A 20,127-nucleotide genomic window follows, 5' to 3' on the forward strand; every position below is an offset into this window, starting at 1 on the left:
AGGGACAAGGTGTGACTTCGGGATAACTATGGCGATGAACATGAGGGTAGAAAAATCCAATTGATAGATTTGTTTGGCATAAGTGTTTAATAGTAAACCCAATACATGCAACATGTTTGTATAACATGAAGGTTAGTCATGGCATGGAGGTCAACTAATTTGAGTAGCTTGATTGTCCACATGGCAGTTGACATATCTTGACCAAGTAACCTAGATGACTAATGTGAAGACACTTGTATCCCAAGTGATCAAGAAGATAAGCTAGGATGTTGAATGAGGCAATTGGTCGATCCAATCAATTCAGAGGTCGAAGGAAAAATCAAATACATCTACAAGTCTGTAGAATCACAATCTGACGATGGGTACCTTGTTCTCAATAATGAGGTCAATGTTGGCTATGTAATATGTTTCATGTTAGAGGGCTATTGGAGATATCTATATAAATATCTTCCTCCCCTTTTTAGTTTAGTCTTGCAAAACAAAGTGCATCGACCATGTAATATTTCCTTCTTTGTTTTAGTTAGGTTAATATGGTGTATTTTGGGCTTTTAACTAGAGGTTTTCTTACTGGCTCTTTCCTCCCGGGTTGCCCTTTGAACCATTTTTTGTACTCTTATTTATAAATTAATATATTAGTGGCTTGCCACTTTTGCAAAAAAAAAACTATCTTAGAAACATCAATCTCAGGTACATCTTTTTCTACCAAAAACATACAATCACCGGTACATCTTTTTCTACCAAAAACATACAATCACCATCTTCATAATTTGATTCATCATCTAAAATACCAACATCATCTTTAACATAATAAGCTCTCTTATTAAACTTCCCTTTACTTTCTCTAAACTTTTGTCTTGATCCTTTTTTTGGATATCTAGTATCTATATGACCAATCTTTCTACATGTAAAACATTTAAGAGGTAACATACCTTTATATTTGTTGGTACCTTTCTTCAATCTCCTTACAAATTTATCTTTCATTTCATCTAAGCTTTCAACTTCCAAATCTTCCTCAGAGGCTTTAAAGACAATCTTAGATTTCTCTTTGTCTTTTCCAAACTTCCTTATCTCAAATGCTAACAATGTGCCATATTGTTGTTCCCTAGTAAAATTCCTTAGATCATAAGTTTCTTCAATAGCAAAGATCTTATCACTATAGCTTTCCAATAGAGACACCAAAATATTCTCAATTATGTCTTCATCTATCAAGGTGTCGCCAAGTTCTCTGATTTCATTTACTACATTGTCAACCTTCTAAAAATAATTTGTTATATCTTCTCCTTCTTCCATCTTCAAGTTATCATATTTGTGCTTAGTTGTTAGCTTCTTTGATAATTTGACTCTGACATTCCCTTCATAGATATCATTTAACTTTTCTAAAACCTCATGAGCAATATTCAATGAAATAACCTTTGTAAATTCAGTCTTTGATAAGTCACTAAAGCTATCATACCTCTCCTTTTCATTTTCTTCATATGCTTGAATTTTATCCGGAGTGGTAGGATCATTGGTCAGTTGTACATACTTAGTTTCCACTACTTTCCAAGTGTTGTAGCCCAAGGAGATCAGGTAACCTCTCATCTTCAATTTCTAGAAGCCATAGTCAAATCCTTCAAAGATAGAAATGGTTAATTTGTGTGCCATCGGATCAGGATCTACCTCAAGTAGTTAAACTCTTTTCCAAGGAGCCAAAGCTTGGATAACGATTGTTAAATATCTGGGAAACTGAGAGGGAAGGTGAATCAACTGACAACTTAGATCTTTCCTTAATTCTTTCCCAGATCTGGAATAACTAGAAGAATTAAATAAAATAGATATAACATGAAAACACATACAAAACATATCACATAATGAACACCAGTTATGACATGGAAAACCAAAGAAGGGAAAAACCATGGAAAATGTTAGTTCTCAATATATAAAACTAGATAAGGTGACACCATTTAAGGTGATTTTTACAAAGGGTGGCTCACTGCCAAAAAGGCTCACTACCAAAGGGCTCACTTCCCAAAAAGGCTCACTACTAGAGGAAGAAGAAAGATAAGAGAATCCACAACTAAACAATAAACTGCAATGTTGGAACTACTTCCTGTGCCTCTGAATGACACACTTTGCATATCAACATCAATCAGAATTTCTTTTTTAATCCCACACATCTTCCACACCTCAAAACAATCAGATCATCTTCTTATATATACTATCTCTGAGAAACATAATCTTCTAAGTTGGCCAGGATAGAGATTTGAAATAGGTCAACATTAAACATTTTGGTGGTGGAAAGGAATGAGAAGTAGACCATACCCAATGCATTTCATTGATCAAATCAACATGTTACATCCATCATAAATATCAGACCCAAATCATGACTCATATGCTACACAAATACTGCTACTCAATCTCCAATTCTGGATCAAAGTGGACCTAAAATAGAAATACCCAACTTAGCAAAAAAAAGAATCAAACCAAGATACTCATGAATACAATCAATCAATACCATATCCATTAATTAGAAAAATCTGGATCACCATCATCACAAACAATCAACATTGAATATCAACGGTAGCATATCTTCTAGAGAACCAATCATTCTAGGAACACATCTTCTGAATCACCAATTCTCAAAATAATATGTTGACATCAATTACAACTATCAACATCACATTTGCAACAATGTCAAGGGGATTCTTTATAATATCCTCTTTCTATGAAGTTTGTGTGCAAACCTCCTTGGGTAGTTTGTGTTTTTTGGTCAATTCTATCTTCTTACTTACAAAATGAAATCTTGGCTTTGATCTAGAGAAGAAAAACATTAACAGAATCTTGATTTGGGTTATAATTCTAATTTTTCTTTGGAGATTGGTAGGAGAAATTAATGGTGTTCATCGCTAGCTCATTCGTTCAACTCATTGCTTTTGACAAGTTTACTAAATATAAGACTTAATCATTGTTTGCCAAATTTTGTGTCAATTTTGATGTGGATAAGGTGTTCACCTATTCAATTACCTTTTCCTCCAAATTGGACAAGTGGAAGAACAATATTATGTATGAGGGTTATGAGGTGATGTGTCATAAAGGCCATAGGGTTGGTCATATAGATAAAGGGTATCATAACAATAGTATGATGCAAAAGTTATGGAAGAAAAAGACTCAAATGGAGTCTCATCTTCATTAGGCTTTGGATGTGGTGATACAAGGTTGCTCTCTGATATGACAAACTCTAAAATAGCTAATTGTGTGATAGTAAGTAGGTCTTAATGTGAAGCAAATGGTTTGGAGGAGCCTTGCAAGAAGAGGGAAATTGCTAAGAAGAAGAGTAAGGATTGTGAGACCCAAGCAATAAGTGTACCCATCCCTACACTTGAGTTACAACATTTGCATCTCATAGAGCATCACTAAGTTGTCAAGTTTTTTCTTGAGGTGAGATAGGGATTCTACAACCTCTTCAATTCAAAATTGTTTCTTAGAAATAGGGGTACTTCCAAAAAATTGGTAGTCCCTTTTAATTCAAAGGATGAGGATATTGGTCATTTTTAGAGCTCCTTGAAGCACTATAGATTCTAGCAACATTGAGTTGGTTAGTCAATATTGGCTTGAGATTGATTTTTCTTAAGTTTTGTTTTTGTGGTGCAATTTGATGATTTTTTTCCTTTAAACCTTTGTTTTGTTTATTCTGTGTGGATTTCCCATGGTGTTTGTTTGGGCTTTCTTCTTGTATCTTTTTCTATAAAAGGAGTTGATCTCTTTCAAAACCCATTTTTCACTCTTAGTAAAAAAATAGTCATGTTTTATTTAAGTGTCACTTGGTTTTATAGGTGCTTTAAGAAAATTAGAAGAGTTGCAATAGCATGTAGTTTATTAAACAATTAAAAAAATCCACTTACAATACATATTTAATAATATAATCATATAAATATTATCATTACACAATTCAAATTCTTGTCAATAGAAACATCAATTGCCTTCAAGTATTTAGGAAAACTTGCACAAGGACAAGTTACATGTCAAATATTGTGCTCATCCCAAATGTTTTAGATTAGAGTCCTTAAAGATAATTATCCATAATGAAGACTATTTTTTTAATACATTGTAGAAGATATCCATAGTTTTTTTAATAACTACCCTTGGTTGTTATTTTTCTTTTGTTCTTTCTTATGCAAATTATATTTTTAGTATTGAAGTGTAATATGTCACATAATTTGCAATCTAAATTCTCCTTGCAAAAAAATAAAAGGATCAAATAGCTAACATGTTTTAGTTCTTAACTATCTTATTGATGTTTTCCCAACAATAAATTGAAGCACTAATTATTTTATAGCTTGAAATTTTATTTCAATTTAGAATTGCTTGCTTTGTAGCTACACCCAACTATAGCAATGATGGAAAATCATTGCCACAAACATATATTTTTGCACTATATAAGGTAAACTCACTTTATTATGGCATATCCCTAGACCAAAACCTATTCCTTGAGGTTTCATTCTCAATATTTATGCCTACATATCCTTTTTTGGGGATTTAGAGGTTTTGTAGTTTTTGATTACGAGAAAAACAGTTTTTGAAGGGACCCCGAAACCCTTTACATAAGATTACAAAAGATAGATCAAATAGAATCCAATCATAACAAAATTACAGCAAAAACAACCAAACAGGACTGAGAGACAACTGAAAACAAACAAAAGACCACTCAACCCACAAAAACGGCAAAAGGGCAGCAAAATTACAACACAAAACTAAAAAAAAATAAAATATTAACCCATATTTTTAAGGTTCTCCTCAACATCAGCACTATACTGGTACATCTTCTTGGCAGCATTCTTCAAGTCCAGAATGTCTTGATGCAGTTCAATGGATTTCTTCTTCATATTGGCACGACTACGATTTCTTGGAGGACCCGAATCATCAACACCAACAACCGTCTCCTTATCCACATCCACAACAACCCTATCCATGTGAGCTTTCTCCAGCTTGCTGACCATGGTAGACATAGTGTTTGCAAAAGCCTTCACAATGTTCTGACTAGTTTCCATAATTCCTTTGAGGGTAGTCTCGCATTTTGCAATTTTGGCCTCCATATCCACAAATCTTTTGTCAAATATTTCCTTAACACGTTGAGTAGCTTCCATATTCTTGGCCAAACAATCTGTCATCACCTGTTTTTCACTTTCAATCCACAAAACACCATCCGAAGTACCCTCAACCATCTCTTTACAAGCATTGATAGGGTGAGCTCTCATAGTAGTATGCAACAAATCTTTAGCATTAGCCTACATTAGTTCCATCTTGGAAGATAAAGATGACTGCTTAAGATTGATGTTTTTGATTTCATAGAATGCCCATCTAAAAAGACGGAAAAACCTCCAATAAGCTGTTTTTGGTGACATTAAGCACATCAAATGGTATCTCTTGTTTAGGATGAAAATCCCAAGGAGAAAAATCTGTCGAATCCTGAGAATTCTGCTCTGAGCCATGAGAGGAAGATGACACCTCAACATTTTGAGTTTGGTCCATGGAATCCTAGTCATTAGAGCTATTAGAAACCTTCAAAGTGGCTTTTCGAGATTTACCCTTAGGGCGTTTACTTGAGCCTTCCCCACCAACACTAGAGGAACCCTTACTCACACCTGCAACAACCATCTTCGCCCCAGTTCTATCCTTTTTGCTAGAATGAGGAGCATAATCCCCATCATCACTATTAGTATCCCATCCCTCTGACTCTGATTCCTCACTAACATCAATATTTTCAACAAAAACAAGGGATGGCTTACTTGGGTTTTTAGAAGCCCTAACTTTCAAATGCTAAAAAATCAGAGCAATTAAACCTTGGTGTAAAACATGATTAACATGGAGGTTTTCCTTGAAATCAGGAATACTTGCATTCAAAGAAGACATCAAATAAAATGAGACCAACATTTTCTCATTGTGACAGAAATGGTTAAGGAACACAAAGTGATACCTGAATTTTTAGTGAACGTGTCATCCAGAGTGAAGAACTCCATAATCACCTTCAGAAGCCCCCTCCATATGGCTTTAATCTGATTTGGCTCAAAATGGGTCTTATTGGCTTTCACCAGGCATTCACGTTCCTTCTCCTTCTTGGGGAATCTCTTCACAGCAGCATCCGAGATTTTTCTATCTTTGTAAAAACTTAATCCCCTCCTTAGACATGCATGTCACTTCAACAATAAGTTCTTCATTAATCTCAGTCACCATACCAAATAGATGCACCTTACCATCCTTCCATCCCTTCATAAATTGTCTCATAAAACTTTGGTTATGCCCATGCAACTTCTCCAAAAAATTCACCACTCTCCCCTTCTGTAATATTAAAACTCAGCTTAGAAATAATCAACTTCAGAAGAACAGGGTTTGTAGCAGAAAAACTAGCAACTGCTTCAAAATCAAATAACGCCCAAAAAGCATGCAAAGTCTGGCAGTAATAATAGCAACTTAAGGTAGCCAACCCAAATGCTTGCCATAAAATGATGACAAAATTAATAACTCCCATCATCAAAAATATTAGGGATCTCCTCATATCTGCCATGTGTTCAATCATGCATAAGGAGTGACCGAACCTGAAAATCCAAGGTGTCTTCATTAAACCACACCTAGGTAAGTGCACCAAGATGGTGAACAAAAAGGGGGTATAAGTGGCCACTTTTTTTTTTAATTTTTTTCTAAAAATAGGTAAACCTGAACTTCAAAGAGATATTTGAAGGTCATGCACTCAAAACTAAGAGTTGATAAAATAATAAAAATTGTAGTACTCTTAATCTAGTTTCTAAAATACTAAAGTTTTTTAAAATTGGATAAGATTAAGAGGGTCAAACCTCTCCTACACAAAAAAATGTTCCTAATTTTTTCAAAAAAAACATATCATAGTTGTTTTCGTGCGCTGCACAAAATATATATTTAGATTTAGTATTTCACAAAACCCTGTGGTAGGATGATAGGTAAGAGTAAGATCTAAAAGTTGTGTGTTTTTGTGTAATTTTTTGTTGAGTATTTTTTTTAAAATAATTTTTTGAAGTGACTGCATCCTTAAAATTTGGTACTTGTTCGTGCGCTGGGCATAACTTGCATCAAAATAATAAAAATTGCAAACTTCTTTTTTTAAAAGTGTATAGAATATAGTTTAGAACAATAATATGTAATTTTTTTGAATTTGGTCAAGTATATCAAAAGTTATTAAAAAAATGGTAGACATATGTATGAGGACTTTCAAGGCATTGGTAAGGAAAATTAAAGTTTACTATGCTAATGTTGTCCAAAAATAGAAAAATTTATATGGTCAGAAAACTAAGAAGACGTGTGAGATTATGGTTGTAATTTTAGAGATACCCACTTGATCATTTGTAAACCTGATGATGATGAAGCCGAGAAATCATGTTGGAAGATGAAAAATGTGTAAAGGGACAAAAATGGGGGGAAAATGGGATTGCAAGCCTTAGGGTCATTTTCCAACCTTCTTACCAAGCCAAAACCTGCACGGGTTTTGAAAAACAAAAAGTACTATTTGCAATTCTACATAACCCATACAGGTTATGTAGAACTAAAACCATTATTTTGTGTTTCACAAAAATCGTATGGGTTATGAAGACATAATAATGTATGCTTGTAAACTTAGAATTTACTACACATATGTATAGACATACATATATAATATGTGTTTATGTATGTATATATGCATATCTATAATTATATATATGTGTGTGTGTGTGTGTGTGTGTTTGTATACATGCATGTCTCTCTTCTTTTCCCCTCTCTCTCTCGTCTTCCGTCACCATCACTATCTTTGTCTATTCTAAGCCCCAATAATCCTCCTTGAGTTCTATATCATCTCTCTCCCCCTCGCACTTCTCTCTCTTTTGAGTCTCTCATCCTTTTCTCCTTCTCTTTCTCTCTACCTCATGTCTCTCACCCTCTTCTCCTTCTCTCTCTCTCTCTCTCTCTCTCTCTCTCTCTCTCTCTCTCCCTCCTTTTCCCAATCTCCCTATCTATCCCTCTCCCTCTCTCCTTTTCCCAATCTCCCTATCTATCCCTCTCCCTCTCCCCTCTTCCCAATCTCCCTTCCTCCCCCTCTCCTTATCCTATTCTCTCTCTCTCTCTCTCTCCCCTCCCTCCTATTCTCTCTCTCTCCCTCTCCCTCTCTTTATCATATTCTCCCCATCTCTACCCTCTCTCTCCCAATCTCCTCTCCCTCTCCCCCTATCTCTCCCTCTCCCTCTCCTTATCCTATTCTCTCCCTCTCTTCATATCTCATATACTCTCTCTTACCCCCTCTCCCCCTACTCTCTCTCTCTCTCTCTCTCTCTCTCTCTCTCTCTCTCTCTCTCTCTCTCTCTCTCCCTCTCTTTATCATATTCTCCCCATCTCTGCCCTCCCTCTCCCTCTCTCCCAATCTCCTCTATCTCTCTCTCCCTCTGCCCCTCTCCTTTTCCCAATCTCCCTCCCTCCCCCTCTCCTTATATCCTTCCGTCTCTATCTCTAACTCTCTCTTCGTCCCCCTCTCCTTATCCTATTGTATTCATCTCATCCTACCCCCCCCTCTCTCTCTCTCTCTCTCTCTCTCTCTCTCTTCTATTCTATCTCTCTCTCTCCCTCTCTCTATCCTATTCTCCCCATCTCTTCCTTCCCTCTACCTCTCTCCCAATCTCCTTTATCTCTCCCCCTCTCTCTCTCTCCTGCTCTCCTTATCCTATTCGCTCCCTCTCTTCCTATCCTATCTCCTATTCTCTCTCTTACCCCCCCTCTCTCTCTCTCTCTCTCTCTTCTTTTTCCAATCTCCCTCTCTCTCTCTCCTTCTCCCCCTCTCCTCTTCTCAATCTCCCTCCCTCCCCCTCTCCTTATCTCTCTCTCTCTCTCTACCTCTCTCTCTCTCTATCCTATTCTCCCCATCTCCACCCTCCCTCTCCCTCTCTCCTAATCTCCTCTATCTCTCCCCCTCTCTCTCCCTCCCCCTCTCCTTATCCTATTCTCTCCCTCCCTCTCTCTCTCTCTCTCTCTCTCTCTCTCTCTCTCTCTCTCTCTCTCTCTCTCTCTCTCTCTCTCTCCCTCCCAATCTCCCTCTCCCTCTCCCCCTCTCATTTTCCTAATCTCCCTATCTCCTTCTCTCCCCCTCTCCATCCATCCCCCTCTCCTTATCCTATTCTCTCTCTCTCTCTCTCTCTCTCTCTCTCTCTCTCTCTCTCTCTCTCTCTCTCTCTCTCTCTCTCTCTCTCTCTCCACTTCCTATTTGATTCCTAGTTCTACATAACCCATACCGGCTATGTAGAACTAAGGCCAAAACTTCTAGTTCTACATAACCTATACAGGTTATGAGAAATTGTAAATGTTCACATGGTTATGGGAAAATATTAATATATTTTAGTCCCAACAACCTAAAAACCAACATTGCAAGTTGTTTGAAGGCCCTGCTGCTTTTACACATGATTTTCTAGGACAGTAACAGTCAGGTTTTCATACTTGTTTATCTCTTTTGCTTTGAAATGATTGGTTTGTCTCGTATATTAGATTGTTTTGAAGCTATTTTATCATTATTACTTTATATTATAACAAAATGATGATCATTTGTTATTTTTTTGCTTTGATCATGATTGATTTGTCTTGTATTTGGTTTTTTTTAAGTTAGTTTATTATTGTTATTTTAGATTATAACAAAGTGGTGATCATTTGTTGTTGTTTTTCTATTTGATTATGGATTTTCATCATGATTTTATGTGTAGGACAATGGGAAAGAACAAGAGATGAATGAATGAACAAAGAGAGGCAGCAAAGGAAAGACAAAGGGAGCCTATGAGGAGATTATGTGAAGGCACGTCATCTAATGCACCTAATGAAAGTGATGAACATTCAACAATTTTAATTGATATGATGAATGCACCAAATCAAAATGATCAACATACACCAATTCAAATGAATATGATGAATGTGTAGACACCTAAAATTAGTTATTAATTAATTTAAGCCTATCAACATAATTAATTAATTTAATTGTGTTATTCTCATTCCTCTTAGAGTCAATTAAATCTAATTTAATTAATCTTGTCACTATTGTCCAATAATTAATTTATCAAATTAATTAATTATTCTCGTATTCCTCTAAAGTCCCCTCCAATAATTATTTCCTCTAAACCCACTTAGTTAATTAATTCTAATTAATTAACCTAGTCATGTGATTCCTACAAATCACGTTTCCTAATCCCACTGAACCTAATTAATCCTTCTAGAATCTCTCATAATCATGATTATAATTATCCCTCAGTTTTTAATTCCCACTCATGTCACATCAAAATTGAGTCTCTCAAAGAAATTCAAATTTCTTTGAATCCCTCAATGCATCCTTATTCTGGAATTTTTAATTCCTCATCTTTGAAATTCAAATTTCTCCCCCCTTTTCCCAAGGAATTTTATATTCCTGTTTATTTTCCCAAGGCACCCTTGATCCATGCCTTCTATCTAAAATCAATCTCAACCCTTCATAATAAAATCAATCTTGGCCCTCCATTGGCCTTCTCCAATCTATAAATTGGAGCCTATTCTCCTCACAAATCATCTACTTCTCATGCATTGTCATACTGCTCTTTTCTCCTCTCTCTTCATAATCCTCTATCAAATCCATCCATCCTTAATATTTCAATCCAAATCCAATCCATCAATCTATCTTTTTGAGCACAAAGGAGATCAATCCACACCCAAATCAAACAAGCAACACACCAAGTGGAGCATCAAGGGCGCATCCTTATCATCCACTTCATCGAGCTCAATCCAAAGGAGAAGGTAAAATAGTAAGGTAAAAATGATCTCTTGATGTTTTAATGTTTTCATGCTTATTTCATTGTGTTTTTTATCATTTGACCTCTTATTCCATTTTCCCTTCTTCATTCTGGCACGCCTAGTGGGACCCACGTCCCTACTTTTAATGATTTTATGAGTTTGAAGTGTTTTAAGATCGCAAATTATTGTTTTAGCACGTCCGGCTGCACTTTAGTGCGTCCGCCTCACTAGTTTAGCGTGTCCATGGGTCAAACAATGCGGGCAATTCAAAATTTGAATTTTCTGGTGCCTTTTCTGTAGTTTTTGGTCAACCAGCGTGTCCACTCATGAATCAGTGCGTGCGTTTGGTAAAAAAATTGATTTTCTTCATTAAAATTGTCAAATAGTGTGTCCGCAGGCAAAACAGTGCCTACGCTCATGCCAAAATGCTTGCAAATAGTCAAAAAATATTAAAAAATGCATAAACATCACCTTCGCATGCACTTCAGCACGAGCGACTGCAAAACAACACGAGTGCCACAAGTTCAACGCGTGCGTTTATGTAAAAAAATTGGTTTTCATAAAATGGGCATAACTTTTTGCTCAAGTATCGGATTTCAAAAATTTAAAATGCGTTGGAAAGGAAATTGAGGGATCTAAAATGGGTTGTCTTTATATTTTTCATATCCAGTTTCAAAAATTATTTTAACATGTGCAAATTCAACCCTTTCATTTTGAACTTTAGATTTTCATAATTTTAGCATATAAAATAAATTTTTATCTAACTTTTTTTTGAAATTACTTAGAAAATCATAAGGAAACTAATTTTTGCAATATTTTTGGTTCTAATCATCTTGTGTTTACAACTTCTTTTCTTTCTAATGCCAAACATTGATTATCATAAAAACTACTAATCCATCATTCTTGTTGGTTACTTAAGGAGATACAAGAAAACATTGTGTCCTTTTAATCATTTTCTTAGACACCTAGATCTAATTAGGGGGTAAATAAACAATTATCTTTTATGTATGTGAAAATTTAAAGGTAGGAGAGTATGCTCTTGTCTAGCTAAACGATCAGAAATCCAGACCCTCCAAGCTTTTCATGTTTGTTGCATGTTTACCCTTAGCGGGTCTGCCCTCCCAACTTGCTCTTTGAGCCAGTGAGAGGGGAACGACCCAAGTGAGTACACCTAGACCTGGGGTTCCCAACTCACTATAATAAATATGCCATTGATGATGAAAGGGTTAATGGTTGGGGCTATATGAGTTTCCACTCTCACATTGGGTGCTTAGTAGGATCCTAGAGATCTCAATCACGCTTGCGTGACTACTAAGTTCTTGGTGCTTTGTTGGGCTATAGGCCTCAATTGCGCTTGCGCATCTGCAAAGGGTAGCTCCTAATGGGAAGCCATACTAAACACCTTGTGCATAGTGGCCAAAAACCTTCTAGTCATTGGTGCAAGAGGTCGGACCTCCAAAGCCACCCATATTTTTATGGGCCTTAGTAGCGACACAAAGTTCGCCATGAGGACTTTTCATGGGAATTAATGCTTGGCTGCCCCAGAAAAATGAGTGTCGTGGAGGGGAGCCAGTGGGGTCAAGCATCTAAGTGTTTACTCTAGGTAAGCATAACTGGGAAACCAATTGGGATCCATTGACTATTGTCCTTACTCACCATAGGCTATGTTGTGAAGGAGCATGAGTGTCTTTTGAGTCTAACTTCTTTTGACCATTATGTTTTCTTTACTCGACATCTCTTACCAAGTCCATCCCCCACAACCAATCAATCATCCCTCTTTCCAAATTCCATCTTGTCATCCTCAAAACTTTAATCCATTTCTATCTATCCAAGAAATTCTCCAATCCACAATCCACTTTCATCCATTCAAACAATCATCCATCCTCAACCAATATTTTTGTCCAAATCATTCATCTAACATTGGGTAGCCTCCCCCTTTATTCTTCCTATTATCTATTTGTTCTTCCATAATCATTCTCCCCTCTAATCCAATCAAATCTCCAAAATTCCAATAAATCAAATCCATCCATCTTCCTAATCCGGTTATCCAATCCTCCATCAAGCGATCATCCAATCCTTTAATCCAATCCAATCAAACCAAGTCATAATCCACAGAACAATCCAATCCAATCCGATCCAATCCAATCTAATCTAATCCAATCCAAATCAAATCCAATCCAAATCCAATCCAAATCTAATCGAACCAAGTCCTAATCCAAGGACCATTCCAATCCAATCAAGTCCTAATCCAAGGACTCATCCAATTCCAATCCAAATCAAATCCAATCCAAATCTAATCAAATCTAATCCATCATCATTCCAAGCCAAGTCCTAATCCTCATCTTCATTTAAAATCATCTTCATAATCTTTCCCCTCCAAAACATATTCATCCAATTCCAATCTAATCCTTTATTCTCAACATGACTACCCAGAATTTCAAAGCTTGGTATGAGAAGATGCTCATGGAAATTCACAAACTGGCCTACCAAGTCAACCCCATAATCGCCCACCCACCTATTATACCTTCATCCATCTCACCTCAACACATTGTACCTAATCCCAATCTATAGCATATCTCCTATCCTTCCTCTACCTCCGATAAGGGAAATCCATCTTATTCCCCATCTGTATTTCCATATTATCCCTCATCTGCATATATACCTTCATCTCTCCCCCCATCCATATCTCAATCCCCATCCTTTCACAACACATTCATCACCCATACCCCCCATACAAATCCTTTACTCCATAGTCCTCCAATCATTAATCCTAATTCCCAAATCCATTATCCTAATCTTTCATCCAATCCCAATCCTCCACCTAATCCCAATTCTCCATCTAATCCTAATCCTCCAAAATCCATATTGTCCATGTCCTCCAAATCCATCATCCATAATCTTATCCAAGACATGCTAGCAAAGGAGACAAAATCCTCACCTCGAAGCAAAGTGGCCAAGTCTCATCAAGTCCTCCATCCACCCCAATCACCTACACCTCAAAAAAAATACCAATGCTCCGCACTTCATGATGCCCCCATTTCCCCATCTACTCACATCAAAGCTTCCATACCTTCCTCCATCACACAATCCCCACAAGTCCAAACATGCCAAAAATGTGTTCCAAAGCATGCTATCATAGAATCCTCTCCATCTCATGATGCATCTCCCTCCACTCCATCTAATGATCCCATCCCCTCCACTTCCTCTCATGATCATATGATTCCTCTATCCAACTCTCTCCCTCCATCGCATGATCCTTTTCCATCCCATGATCCAATCACCCCTCCCACTCCATCTCATGATACCCTTCCTAGTCAAGATCAAAGTATCCCTTCATCTCCATGTCATGATCCCAATCCATGTAAAGATCCTAAACTTCCTTCCACATCTCATCCCCCTCAAAATGGACTTGCATCTTGTTTCTGAAATAATAAGGGTCCTCAAGCTAATGCTCAAGATATTGGTACATCCTCTATTCCTCCTAAATCCAAATTTCCTTCATACAAATCAAAATCCCATCATCCACCATCATCCACATCCATTTTGGAACCTTATATTCCAAAGCTAAATCCTCCATTCCTTCCATCCATTTTGGGTCTTTACGTCCCTCCATCCGGCACCCTATCACCTCAAATAATCTTATAGAAAGATCAACAAAGGCACACATCATCGAATGTCTCCCAACACACTCCCTCCATCATCCCACCATCCATAAAATCCTTAAGTTATTCATCCTCATACACCCATTCCATTGCTATTGGAAGCAATTTGGATGCCCAATCTAAAAAGTATAAAGCTCAAAATCCACAAAAATCTAAGGATCAACATGTCCCCTCAAAACAACATGCTCAAAACAAAAATATGATCCGAAAGAAAGAAAAATAAAAAAGGCCACAAAGGCCCCAAAAGAAAAAATCAAAAACAATGTGGATTCCCAAAGAAGCAATGCATCCCAAAGTAAAATCAAAATTGGCATCCAAACTTGCTATTCCAAAGGTTCCATCCATTCATAATTCCTCTAATCCTCCATCTAACACTCCTCAATCTTCAAAATCCATTTTGGGTCCTTATGTCCCAAAATCCACTATCCCAACCCCATCATCCCCTTCTTCTATTTTGGGTCGTCATTTCCCAAAATCTACACTTTATCCCCCATCTAATTCAAAACACTCTCCCCCACTACTCCACCACCCTTCAAGGTGTGTGCCAATGTTGATCTTCCACAAATTCTTCAAAACCCCATCCATTATCCACCATCCATTTTTCACAATCCCATTCCGTTAGTCCAATTATTTCCAAATCCTTATCTTCCATCCCCTATCCATTTCATCTCCCCAATTATTGTTACCAACATCTATGAGCATACCTCTATTTCAAAGAAATACTAAGGGATACCATCTATGGAACCAGATGCTTGAGTCCTCCCTTCCTCCTTCACGCATCCACTATCTTCCATATCCTCTCATCCTTATCCTTCTCCATCTAGACTATTCCAAAAAAAAAAATCAAAAAATCAAGAAAAATACAAAAAAAAAATTCAAAAAAAAGTAAGAAAAATCATTTCATCCAATGGTGAAAACCACTTCTTCTAGCCTTGGGTAAGTACCATGATGAAAACTTGGCAAACAAGCATCATGTGTAATCCCCTCATCCCCTTGCACTCTACACTTGGGGGCGAGATTCATCCACACAATCCTCCCATCCATCTACATCATATCTAAGTCCATTCTCCTTTCCTATCTTTGATCTTGACTATCCTATCCATATCCTCCATCGCATATCCCTCATCCTATCAAAATAAATCCTCCATTCCTATCTTTCATCTTGATCATATAAGAGGCAAAACAATGTATATGCATGCATGCTTTGGAGCACACAAGCCTTAAATCCTCTACCATCCATATCCATTACACATTATCTTCCCACCTCATACATCTTTATCCACCGTTCATTGCATCCTTAATTCCACTACCTCTAGTGTGGGGTATTACACTCCTTTGCAACATAGTCCTTGGGTCTCCATCACCCTACCCTCCAGTCCTCCATATCCTATACATATCCATCCACTCCATCCATCTGTCTCCTATCAAACAATAACTCCCTCCTTCCATTCATCCATCCTCTCACCCACTCATTGGTTCTCCCTTGTCATTGGTTCTAGTCAATCAAATCCTATCCACCAATCCACCCCATCCTATCCAATTTCTAATCCAATCCTATCTTATCCAATCATATTCTCCATCTCTTCCAATTCAATCATTAATCCCATCCTCAATCCAATCATATTCAATCATCCATCCCCCTTTTCATCCTATCTAATCATTTATCCTTCTTCTAATCCTATCCAATCCATCAAACTGATCTTGCATTGACTTGTGCCTAATCCAATCACCCATCCATACTTGGCTAATCAAATCCAAGAGAAAATCCAACTTGTCTTTTGTCATCCATCAATCAATCCATCACCTGCCCATTGGGATGTATGCTTCCCTAGTTTGGCAGTTTATCCAAATCCATGTCCTACTCTTGGAAAGAGATGTCACTTGGTCATGTGCATATTGTTTGCATGATTGATCTTTTTCACTTTGTTTTCATCTTGTGTACCAGGACTATACTTGTTCAGGACTGCCTTGATCATCCTATATCTTGGTATGTCTTGGCTGGTGTATAATGGGGCATAGTTTTTATGGCATGGTGTGTTTAAAGGTCTTCCTTGTATGAACCGACAACCCTACATTAGTGTTTATCATCACTTGGATGATTGTGTGCAAGGCATTCCTATTTGACTGAGTATCAGTCCATGCCTTGGATCTTCATATCATCCCGGTTCTTATATTCAGTGGTGTAGACTATCCATGGCAAAATTAAATCTAGGTTTTCTCTCTATATTTGCTCAACAAGAAATCCAATCCATTTATCATTTCTTTGTCTCATTTCATTCACAACACTCCAACTCATCCTACTTCCCTATTTCATCATCTTCATACTTTCATCACTTATTCTTCTAATTCCTTTTTGAGAGCACACCCATGTTCTTCGAACTTGCATGTCCTCTCGAGGGGTCATACCACTACTTCCTCATCATCCTTGCTCCTCATCATTCTTCCTCATCTCATTGCTTCCTCATCATCCTTACTCCTTATCATTCTTCCTCATCTCATGATCGGGGCATTGTGCTACTAGTCCTTATTGTTTTCTTCCACTATGTTTTATTCTTCTTTGATATAACATCATTTCACGACGCTATATCAAAGAGGGGCAAAATGTAGACACCTAAAATTAATATTTGATTAATTTAAGCCTATCAACATAATTAATTAATTTAATTATGTTCTCCTTATTCCTCTCAGGATCAATTAAATCTAATTTAATTAATCCTGTCACTATTGTCCAATAATTAATTTATCAAATAAATAAATTATTCCCCTATTCTTCTAAATTCCCCTCCAATAATTATTTCCTCTAAACCAACTCAGTTAATTAATTCTAATTAATTAACCGAGTCATGTGATTCTACAAATCACTTTTCCTAATCCCACTCAACCTAATTAATCCTTCTAGAATCTATCATAATCATGCTTATCATTATCCCTCAATTTTTAATTCCCACTCATGTCACATCAACATTGAGTCTCTCAAATAAATTCAAATATCTTTGAATCCCTCAATGCATCCTTAATTTGGAATTTTTAATTCCTCACATTTGAAATTCAAATTTCTCCCTCCTTTTCCCAAGGAATTTTATATTCGTGTTTATTTTCCCAAGGCACCCTTGATCCACACCTTCTATCTAAAATCAATCTTAACCCTTCATGATCAAATCAATCTTTTCCCTCCATTGGCCTTCTCCAATCTATAAATTGGAGCATATTCTCCTCACAAAACATCCACTTATCATGCATTGTCATGATGCTCTTTTCTTCTCTCTCTTCATAATCCTCTATCAAATCCATCCATCCTTAATCTTTCAATCCAAATTTAATCCATAAATCTATCTTGTTGAGCACAAAGGAGATCAATCTACATCCAAATCAAGCAAGGAGAACATCAAGTGGAGCATCAAGGGTGCATCCTCATCATCCACTTCATCAAGCTCAATCCGAAGGAGAAGGTAAAATAGTAAGGTATAAATTATCTTTTGATGTTTTAGTGTTTTCTTGCTTATTTCATTGTGTTTTTTTATCTTTTGACCTCTTATTCTATTTTCCCCTCTCCAGAATGAAGTTGATAGAAAGATTAAGTGTTTGAGGTCTGATAGAGGAGGATAATTTACTTCTGATAAGTTTAACAACTTTTGTGAGAAACATGGGATTAGAAGATAATTATCTACCTCGATTACACCACAATAGAATGGTGTAGTGGAAATGATGAATATAATAATACAAGAGGCAACCTGAACAATGATAAAAGGTGCAAAACTACTAGAATTTTACTGGAGAGAAGTAATTCACACAACAATATACACTCTTAACAAAATTCTATACCATAAGAGATACAGAAAGACATCACATGAACTATGAAATGGTATAACTCTGATTGTAAAGTAATTCAACGTATTTGGAAGCAAATGTTATATTTGGAGAGATGAATATAATATTGGAAAATTTGATAGTGGAGAAAACGAAGGCATATTCCTAGGATATTCTACAAGGATCAAGGCATATCGGTCTTACAATAAAATAATGAACAAGATTGTTGAATGTGAAAATGTGAAGGTTGATGAAGACAAATTTCTAAACACACTAACAAATTGGCAAGATATAAATTTGATGAATCAACTGATAGAAGAAGGGAAGAGGAAACCAAAGAAGAAGAGAAAGAAAAGGAAACTTAGGATGCTCTGACATCTTCATATAAAACCCCAAGGTATGTACATAAGAATAATTTAGTAGATCAAATTATTGGAGATAAGAACAACAGAATTATCACAAGAAGCAAAGCAACTCAAGAGAAAGTTCTGTTATGTTTACTATTTGAGATTGAGCTGAAAATAGTAGAAGAAGTATGCAATGATCAAAATTGTATTAAGACAATAAGAGAAGAATTGGATCAAATTGAGATGAATCGGACATGGGAATTAGTTCACAGGTTGATAGATAAAAATGTTATTGGAACAAAATGGGTATTCTAGAACAAGTTGGATGATGATGAAAAGGTTGTGAGAAATAAAACAAGATTGGTTTGTGAAGGTTACAAAAAGGTTGAAGGGATTGATTTTGAGAAGACATATGTTCTTGTTGCTCGGATGGAAACTAATAGGATGTTTTTGGCTTTTACAATATTTAAGGATTTCAAGGTTTATCGGATGGATATAAAGTCAACATTTTTGAATGGAGAGCTAAAAGAAAAATTTTACTTTGAGCAACCAGAAGGATTTAAGTTGAGAGATGATTCAAAAATTGTTTGCAGATTGAAGAAGGCATTGTACGGATTGAAACAAGATCCTAGAGCTTGGTATGGAAGGCTAGATAAGTATTTGATTGATCAAGGTTTTGAGAATGGATCTGTTGATAGTAATCTTTACTTCAAAACTAACTCGAGTAAAATCTTGATTGTTGTAGTATATGTTGATGACATAATATTTGAAGGAAATGAAGGCATGGGTAGGAAGTTTTCTAATTAGATGCAAAAGGAATTTGAGATATCTATGACTACCAGATGCAAGTTAACAAAAGATGATAAATCTGTTGGCATTACAGTAAGAAAGATTGTTGATATTCAATAAGGATATTGAGAAGGTTGTTGAAGATTGTTGATATAACTGAAGAAGGATGATAACTATCTTTATAACATTATTTTGTCATTGATGTCAAGAAATTGATTATCTGATTCAGTATGATGTTGCCATATCTTGAGAAGATTGATTTGAAGAGAATTAAGATGTCGGTAAAAGACAGAGAAAGAATGTGATGAATAAGGGGAGAAACAAGTTATTTAATGGGCAACTATTAACGAGTTAGACAATGATGAGATCATGATGTTTAGATTGTCTTGATATCCTACATATGTTGTTGATTGTAAGGTTAATACTATACTATGTCACTGAGCAAAGAACCTAGTCGGTAAACCCTAAGGTTATCGATATCAGTTAATATGAAGGCGCAATGTCTACCAAGTAAGGTTTAGTATTTATCGAGTTGCAACCAAGTTATGATAGTGCACATTGGATGAATACAAGCATTATTTAATGAAGGACAATTATGAGCTGGAGATGTATAAATGATTGGTATGTCATGCATGAAGTCCCGAGGCAAGATAAAAAAAATTTAGATTGGAAGGATACATTGAACCTGGTCAAGTTTGAAGATCTGATGGCTAAGATTGATCATGGGAAATGTGATGAAGGAGATTAAG

This window comes from Cryptomeria japonica, chromosome 5 (genome assembly GCF_030272615.1).
Source record: "Cryptomeria japonica chromosome 5, Sugi_1.0, whole genome shotgun sequence".
Lineage (NCBI taxonomy): Eukaryota > Viridiplantae > Streptophyta > Pinopsida > Cupressales > Cupressaceae > Cryptomeria > Cryptomeria japonica.